Here is an 8,083-nt window from a genome sequence, read left to right as displayed (position 1 = left end):
CCCCTGAGAGGAGGGGGCAGGGATGCCTGCGAATCGTCTGTGGGGACGTTCGGAGCGCTGGTGGCCGTGGATAACATAGGCAAACGTTCTGGCAAGCGTTCTAAGACCTGCACCAGAGATTGAGAAACCTTGGTGAGGTCAGAGACAGACTGTGACATAGCAACAGCCCACTCCGGAGGGGAGGGGGTTACCACGTCCTGAGCGGCGGGGGGGGGGGGGGGATCTTGGGGTGCCAGCATAGCGGGAGGTTTGCAGGTCGAGCAGAAGGCCGCAGTGAGACCCGCGGGCCACTTAGTACCGCAAAGAGCACAGGCGTAGTATGTGACAATGTGAGAGGGACGGACTGAGGGCTCCCTGGGTTTGGGCATATGTACCTGACCAGGGATACTGCAGAGGGGAGCGCTGTGAGCAGGGAGGGATGGGGACCTTGTGTCAGGACAGGGCCTACCCGATCCTGCAGAGAAGCGGTTCCGTGTCCCCCTGAAGGTTCCGAAGGTGAGGTTGGAGTGGGTCGCAGTAGGTGCCGCCGGAGTAGGGAGCAGCGTGCGGCAGAGTGATGGCGTCGGTGCAGAGGACGCTCGTTGATGACGGAGCGCGCGAGGCTCCGATAGGCAGATGGGAAGGGGGGGCGGGCTTGAGAGGCCCCCCAATGATAGGACCGCGGAAGGCACGAGGGCGTGACGGAAGCGTCACTATGCCCCTCGGCCCTGATTGGTCAAATAGGAGGGGGCGTATGGGCGTCGGAGCGGGACCGCCCACAGGACACGCCCCCCCCCCCCGTCGGAGAAAAGCGCGGCAGATTTGCCGCGCATAAGGGGTAAGAAGGAGGAAGTGGCCCAGTGGAAGCGCTGTTAAGCGCCATGTTAGGTGAGAGGGGGAGGGGGGAGGACCGGGGTGCTGGTACCTGCAGCTGAAAGACAGGGTCCGGTAATCGTCCGTTCCTTTCACCTCTTGAGGATGGTCTCAGGATGCCTTCCTGGATAGGGGGGGGGGGGGGGATCCTGGCTTTTCCTCCTTCCTGCACTGTCCGGTCCTGGAGACAGATATCGCCCTTGTAGAATGGGCCTTGAGCTTTGCTGGAGGAGGTAGATCCTGGATCTGGTAAGCCTCCGTAATCGCCCTCTTAATCCAGTTGGCTATTGTGGATTTTGCGGCCTTCTTTCCTCTGTTTGGACCTTGTGTATGGACAAATAGGTTCTTGTCTTTCCTTCCTTCTTCGGTTTCCTAATGATAGTGGAGTACTATTCTCCAAACATCCAGAGTGTGGAATTACATTTCTTTTTTGTCTTTTGGGTTGTCACAAAATGATGGAAGGATTATCTCCTGAGATTTGAGGAAATTTTAGACCACCTTAGGTAGAAATGAAGGGTCAAGTTGAAAAATTAGACGATCTTCCTGAATTCTCAGGTTTGTTGACCGAAAGGGCCTGCAGTTCACACACTCTTCTGGCTGTAGTTATTGCCACCAGGAAAGCAGTTTCCAGGTCAGTCTGTCCAGTCTTATGGCTGACGAGGGCTCAAAGGGTGGAAGGGTTAACGCCTTCAGAACAATGTTAAGGTCCCAGGGGGGGAACCAGGTCTGTTACTCTAGGGTGGATGCGGGTGGCTGCTGTCATAAATCTTCTCACCCACTTATGTTCCGCTAGTCTTTGATCGAAGTATGAACTTAACGCCGCTACCTGGACCTTAAGAGTACTAGGTCTGAGACCTTTGTCCAGACCTCCTTGTAAAATATCTAGAATCTGTGCCACATCAGCCCTATGAGGGTCTGGGCGAGTGGGTGCACACCATCTTAAGGCTATGTGCCCACGATGCAGAAATGCTCAGGATTTTTTCCTGAGTGTTTCTGCATCTCCCTGGCAGAAAAAAAGCATGGGGATTGTACATGAGTTTTTCCTGCCAGGGACATGCGGATGTGAAGCGTTCTCCACATGCATTTCTGCATGCGGGTTGTCAAGCGATTTCCAAGCGATTTTAACATCACTTGGAAAGTGCTTGTCAACTTGGTCACACTATATAAATCCATGCAAACGGCATGGATTTATATACTGTGACCTTAAAGAATGGTAAAAAAATAAAAATAAATCTATACTTACCTTCTGGTGGCCCCCGCAGTCTTGCTTCGCTCCGTCCTGGCTTTCCGGCAGCTCGCGGTACACTGAAGAGCCTGAAGTCACATGACTATGATGTAAGCGCAGGTCCTTCAGTCCAACGCGAGTTGCCGGCAAGCTAAGACAAGGAGACCGCGGGCCATCAGAAGGTAAATATAATATTTATTTTATTCTTTTATTTACAGGTTCTATGGTACCCGGGTCCGGAGGAGAGCCTCCTGTTCTCCACACCAGGGTATCATCCGCACATTGAAACGCATGGAATCCGCATGTACAGATGCAGTGATGTGGAATCCAAGCGTTCCAATGAAAGTCAATGGCGGCGAAAACACATCGCTTCCGCAAAATAATTGGTAGTGCTGCATTTTATTCCGCAATGATAAACCGCAGCGGAAATTTCCGCAGCATGTGCACATCACATGCAGATCATTGGGGAACATGGCAGGCCTTTTCTGCCGCTGCAGAAATGCTTAAAGAACGCATCGTGGGCACACAGCCTAAGAAGGTTTTCCACATCTTATCGTAAATGGTGTTCGTTACAGGTTTCCTGCTCTTCTGGAGAGTTTTGATGACTTTCTCTGACAGGCCTCTTTTTAATATCAGGAATTCAGAAGCCAGGCAGTTAATTGTAGTCTCTCAGGATCCGGATGGTGAATTGGTCCCTGGAGCAGGAGATCTTTGATGGGAGGAAGGATTACAGGGCTCTCCACACTCAGACTGGTTAACGTTCCGAACCAACTTCTTTTTGGCCAGAAAGGGGCCACTAGGATTACTCTGGTCCCTTCGGTCCTTATCTTCTGTAAGGTTTTTGAAAGGATAGGCAGTGGGAGAAAGGCATACGCTAGTTTGAATTCCCATTTGTAAGTGAATGCGTCCACTCCCAAGCAAGGGCCGTTCGGATCCAGGGAGAAATATTGAGGTACCTTCGCGTTCTGGTGTCCGGCGAAGAGATCTACCTCTGGATAACCCCATCTCTCGACTAACACCTGGAAGACGTCTGGGTTTAGACTCCACTCTCCTGGATGAATCTTTGTTCCGCTTAAGAAATCGGCCTGGACATTGACTGAACCTTTGATATGAACAGCCGACAGGGATAGAAGATGTTCTTCGGCCCAGGAAAATATTCTTGCTGAGATTGCTTTAAAGCTTTCGTAACTTGTGCCCCCTTGATGACGAAGGTGGTGATATTGTCTGAAAATATCTGAATGTGAGATTTCTGGACAGCCTCTGCTGCTCTGAGGACTTCCTCTACGGCTTTTAATTCTCTGAAATTTGATGAGCGTTGGCACACCTCTCTGGTCCATACACCCTGGAATAGCTCTTGGGAGACCTTGGCTCCCCATCCCTTCTCCCTGGCATCCACTTTTATGGTTACTAGCGGATTCTGGACCCATGGTACTCCCCTGTTGAGATTCTTTACGCTCAGCCACCAGAATAGAGAGGTCCTTACCCATGGTGGTATAGGGATTCTCCTGTTCAGAGACCGTGGGGATCCATCCCAATTCGTAAAGATGTGGGTCTGTAATGTTCGGGTATGTGCCTGAGCCCAGGCCACCATTTGAATACAGGATGTCATAGACCCGAGGACCGACATGGAATCTCTCAATGATACTGATCTCCTGCTCCTTAGGACATTGATCTTTGCTTTGGCTGTGGGAATCCAATAGTATTACTAGAAATGTTTTTGTCATGGAGGGAACCATATCCGATTTTTTGTGGTTCACTAGCCAGCCTAGAAACGATAGGATCCGAGTGGTCAACTGTAGATGTTCTTGGAGTACTGGTACTGAGGGCCCGATTAATAACAGGTCATCGAGGTATGGTACTATTGAAATGTTCTGACCCCAGATATAAGCCATGACTTTTGTAAATATTCGCAGGCTGGTGAAATTCCAAATGGGAGAACATTGAATTCATAGTGGACTATTTGTTCCCCTTGAGCCACTGCGAATCTTAGGAACCTCCTGTGAAGTGGATGTATGGGGATGTGGTAATATGCATCCTGGAGGTAGATTGTGGCCATAACATGGTCCTGTCCTATCAGGTCGACCTGATGGATTCCATCTTGAATCGTTGGTAGTGGATATACTGATTCAGTGGCCTTAGATTGATTATAACTCTGTGTGAGCCATTTGTTTTTTTTATTAGGAAGAGTCTGGAATAATGTCCTGTGCCTCTCTCTTGTAGGAACCAGGAATATCACCCCTGAGGACAATAGGTCTGTAAGAACGGATATCAGGGTGGCCTGACGACTGAGAAGAGAGCGGTGTTAATTTTATCCTCTCTGGATAGGAGGAGAAATTTATTTTTACTCCGAACTCGACAACCTTCAGGACCCATGGGTCTGAGCAGATTTCTTTCCACTGAGGGAGAAAATTCGAGATGCGGCCCCCGACTACCCTGACGTCATGGTCTGTTCAGACGTTGATTTTGGGAGAGAAAAGAATGCCACGTCGCCGTTCCAGGATTTCAACCATAGGGCCCTTCTTACAGAGTTTGATAGCCCAAATGCTCTTGCCGCCACTCTGATTCTGCAGAAGCGTTTGCTAAAAACCCGTAGCTTTCTGTAGAAGCGGTAGGGATGCCAAGATGTCTTCTCTGGGGGTGCCCGAGACTAGGTGTTCCTCCAGTTGATCTAGCCAACAAGCCATTGATCAAGCTACGCCCGTAGAGACTGCGTTGGTGTTTAATAGTGCTTCCGAGGTCTCCCAGGATTTTCTGAGTAGTCCCTCCATTTTGTGTTCCAAGGGGTCTTTTAATTGAGAGGAATCTTCAAAGGGCATTGTGGTTTTCTTTACCATTCGTGCAATTTGGATATCCACTCTTGGGACTTCAGAACAGCATTCTGTCGTCTCATTGTCTACAGGAAATCTATCCTTTAACTCAGTAGGGGTATTTAATCTCTTTTCTGGAGATTCCCACTCCTCTAAGACTAAGTCCCTTATACTCTGGTGTATAGGGAACACCAATTTTTTTCTGGAACGTAGCCCCCTGTACTGTTTGGGGAACTTTTTCTTCCTCGACCTCCATAGTTCTCCTTACTGCCATGAGGAGCTCCTCCAAGCTATCTGATGGAAAGTAATCTCTCTCTCGCTGGGAGTTATCAGGAGTTGGACTCAGTTCACCTTCCTCTGGATGATCTTCCGAGATACAGTACAGACCAAAAGTTTGGACACACCTTCTCATTTGAAGATTTTTCTGTATTTTAATGACTTTGAAAATTGTACATTCACACTGAAGGCATCAAAACTATGAATTAACACATGTGGAATTATATACCGTATATTCCGGCGTATAAGACGACCTGGTGTATAAGACGACCCCCCTACTTTCCTGTTAAAATATAAAGTTTAGGATATATTCACCGTATAAGACTACCCCATTTCCAACGCATACCAAACACCGGTAAAAATTAAAAAAAAACAGATTTGAATTTAACATGGTCCTTTTTTAATTTAAATTCTTATGACATGCAGGTATATAGCAGGAAAACTGTCACTCATAAACATATTAAAATAGGGGGGACCCCACGTCATTTTTTGGGGGGGTCCCCCATTCGAATAGCTAGTAAAGGCTAGGTATTCAGCTGGGGGCTGATATTAGTAGCCTGGGAAGCTCCGTGGGTATTACCCCCTTCCCAGACTTCAAACATCTGCCCCAGCCGTCTGCTTAACCTCCGCTAGAGACTATAATGATGGTGGATCCCACGCCAATTTTCTTTTTAAAAAATCCTTTATTTTAACACTAAATGACAATTGAGGGGTTAATAAAGATGCAGTCCCTAAATTATTATTAATTTTGTAATTAATTTTTCCCAAAAATGTTGACGTGGGCTTCGCCATATTTTTGTGTCCAGCCAGGTACAGCAGGCAGGAACGGGCTGCCCCCAACCACCAGCTGCCTATTTGTACCTGGCCGGACACAACAATATAGGGAAGCCCTTTTTTTTTTAATTATTTCATGAAATAATTTAAAAAAAAAAGACGTGGGGCTTCGCCCTATTTTTGTGTCCAGCCAGGTACAACTAGGCAGCTGGGGGCTGGAATCTGCAGCGCAGGGAGACCCAAGCTTTCTGGGCCCCCCCCGCTGCAAATTGCAGTCCGCAGCCACCCCGGAAAATGGCGCGTTCATAGAAGCGCCATCTTCTGGCGCTGTACCCAACTCATCCAGGGCCCTGGTGCGGTGGCTCACTGGGTAATAAAGGGGTTAGGGCCAGCTTGGCATTATCAGCTGGCCCTAAGCCCGAAATTCATGGGGTCACGCCAATATTAGACATGACCACCATGAATTTCTAGTAAAGTAATTAAAAAAAACACAACACCCAGAATAAAGTCCTTTAATTGAAATAAACACACAATCCTTTATTGTTCTAAATTAAACCATACTTACCGTCACGCCCATTCCAGCTGAAGCCAACGATCTCCTGCAATAAAAGTAAAATAATAAAGCAACCTCATCCTTACCTCTCCATGGTTCCCAGGACCGGTCCAGCTCTGCTACATTCACATGACAGGCTGCACCGCAGCAGAACGCTGCCGTTCAGCTTGCCATGCGGCAGACACTGAGAAGCGCAGGCATGCTTGTGCTCCTCAGTGTCTGACTGTGACGGCATCCAGATGAGCCGAGATCATGTCCAATGAACTCGGCTCACCTCATGCACGTCACTGACAGCGTGGGAAAATTCTCCTGCTCCCCGCATGCGCAGTAGAAGTTTCCCACGCTGTCAGTGACGGACGTCCAGGAGGTGAGCTGAGTTCATTGTCGGCTCATCTGGATGCCGTCACAGCGAGACACTGAGGAGCGCAAGCATGCCTGTGCTTCTCAGTGTCTGCGGGATGACAGGCTGGATGGCGGCGTTCTGCTGCGGTCCAGCCTGTCATCTCGATGTAGCAGAGCTGAAGCTGTCGTGGGAACCATGGAAAGGTAAGGATGAGGTTGCTTTATTATTTTACTTTTATTGCAGAAGACATTGGCTTCAGCTGGAATGGGCGTGATGGTAAGTATGGTTTAATTTAGAACAATAAAGAATTGTGTCTTTATTTCAATTAAAGGACTTTATTCTGGGTGTTTGTGTTTTTTTTAACTTTTACTATGGGGTTAGTAATGGGGGTGTCTTATAGACGCCTCTCCATTACTAACCTGGGCTTGATGTCAGCTGGCATTATAAGCTGACATCAACCCCAACCCTCTTACCCCACTGCCACCGCTACAGGGCAGCGTGGAAGAGCGAGGCTAAGTGCCAGAATTGGCGCATCCTATGGATGCGCCATTTCTGGGGCGGCTGACGGCTGGTGTTTCTAGCCTGGGAGGGGGCCAATATTCATGGCTCCCTTCCTGGGCTATTAATATCAGCCCCCAGCTGTCTGCCTAGCCTTTGCTAGCTATTAAATTAGGGGGGACCCCACGTCATTTTTTTTGGGGGGTCCCCCATTTTAATAGCTAGTAAAGGCTAGGTATTCAGCTGGGGGCTGATATTAGTAGCCTGGGAAGCTCCGTGGGTATTACCCCCTTCCCAGGCTTCAAACATCTGCCCCAGCTGTCTGCTTAATCTCCGCTACAGACTAAAATTAAGGGGAACCCCACGCCAATTTTTTTTTAAATAAATCCTTTATTTTAACACTAGATGACAAGTACAGTAACCAACACTATCACTGTACTTCATATATATGTGACTGACATGTTTCTATCTATCTAATCTATGTGTGAAGCTCTATTCTTTCTGTTATAAATTGTCGGGTACCGCTGCTGAATTGCCGGCCGGCTTTTTTAAAGAGACGGTGCATGAAAACACTATTATTTGTTTTAATAAATCCTTTACACTAAATGACAAGTACAGTAAGCAATACTGTCACTGTACTTCATATATATGTGACTGACATGTTTCTATCTATCTAATCTATGTGTGAAGCTCTATTCTTTCTATTCTAAATTGTCGGGTGCCGGCTTATGCCGCTGCTGAATTGCCGGCTTTTC

This window comes from Phyllobates terribilis, unplaced genomic scaffold (assembly GCF_046119375.1).
Source record: "Phyllobates terribilis strain yellow unplaced genomic scaffold, ASM4611937v1 Scaffold_4__5_contigs__length_816908805, whole genome shotgun sequence".
Lineage (NCBI taxonomy): Eukaryota > Metazoa > Chordata > Amphibia > Anura > Dendrobatidae > Phyllobates > Phyllobates terribilis.
This window is presented reverse-complemented; position numbering follows the sequence as displayed.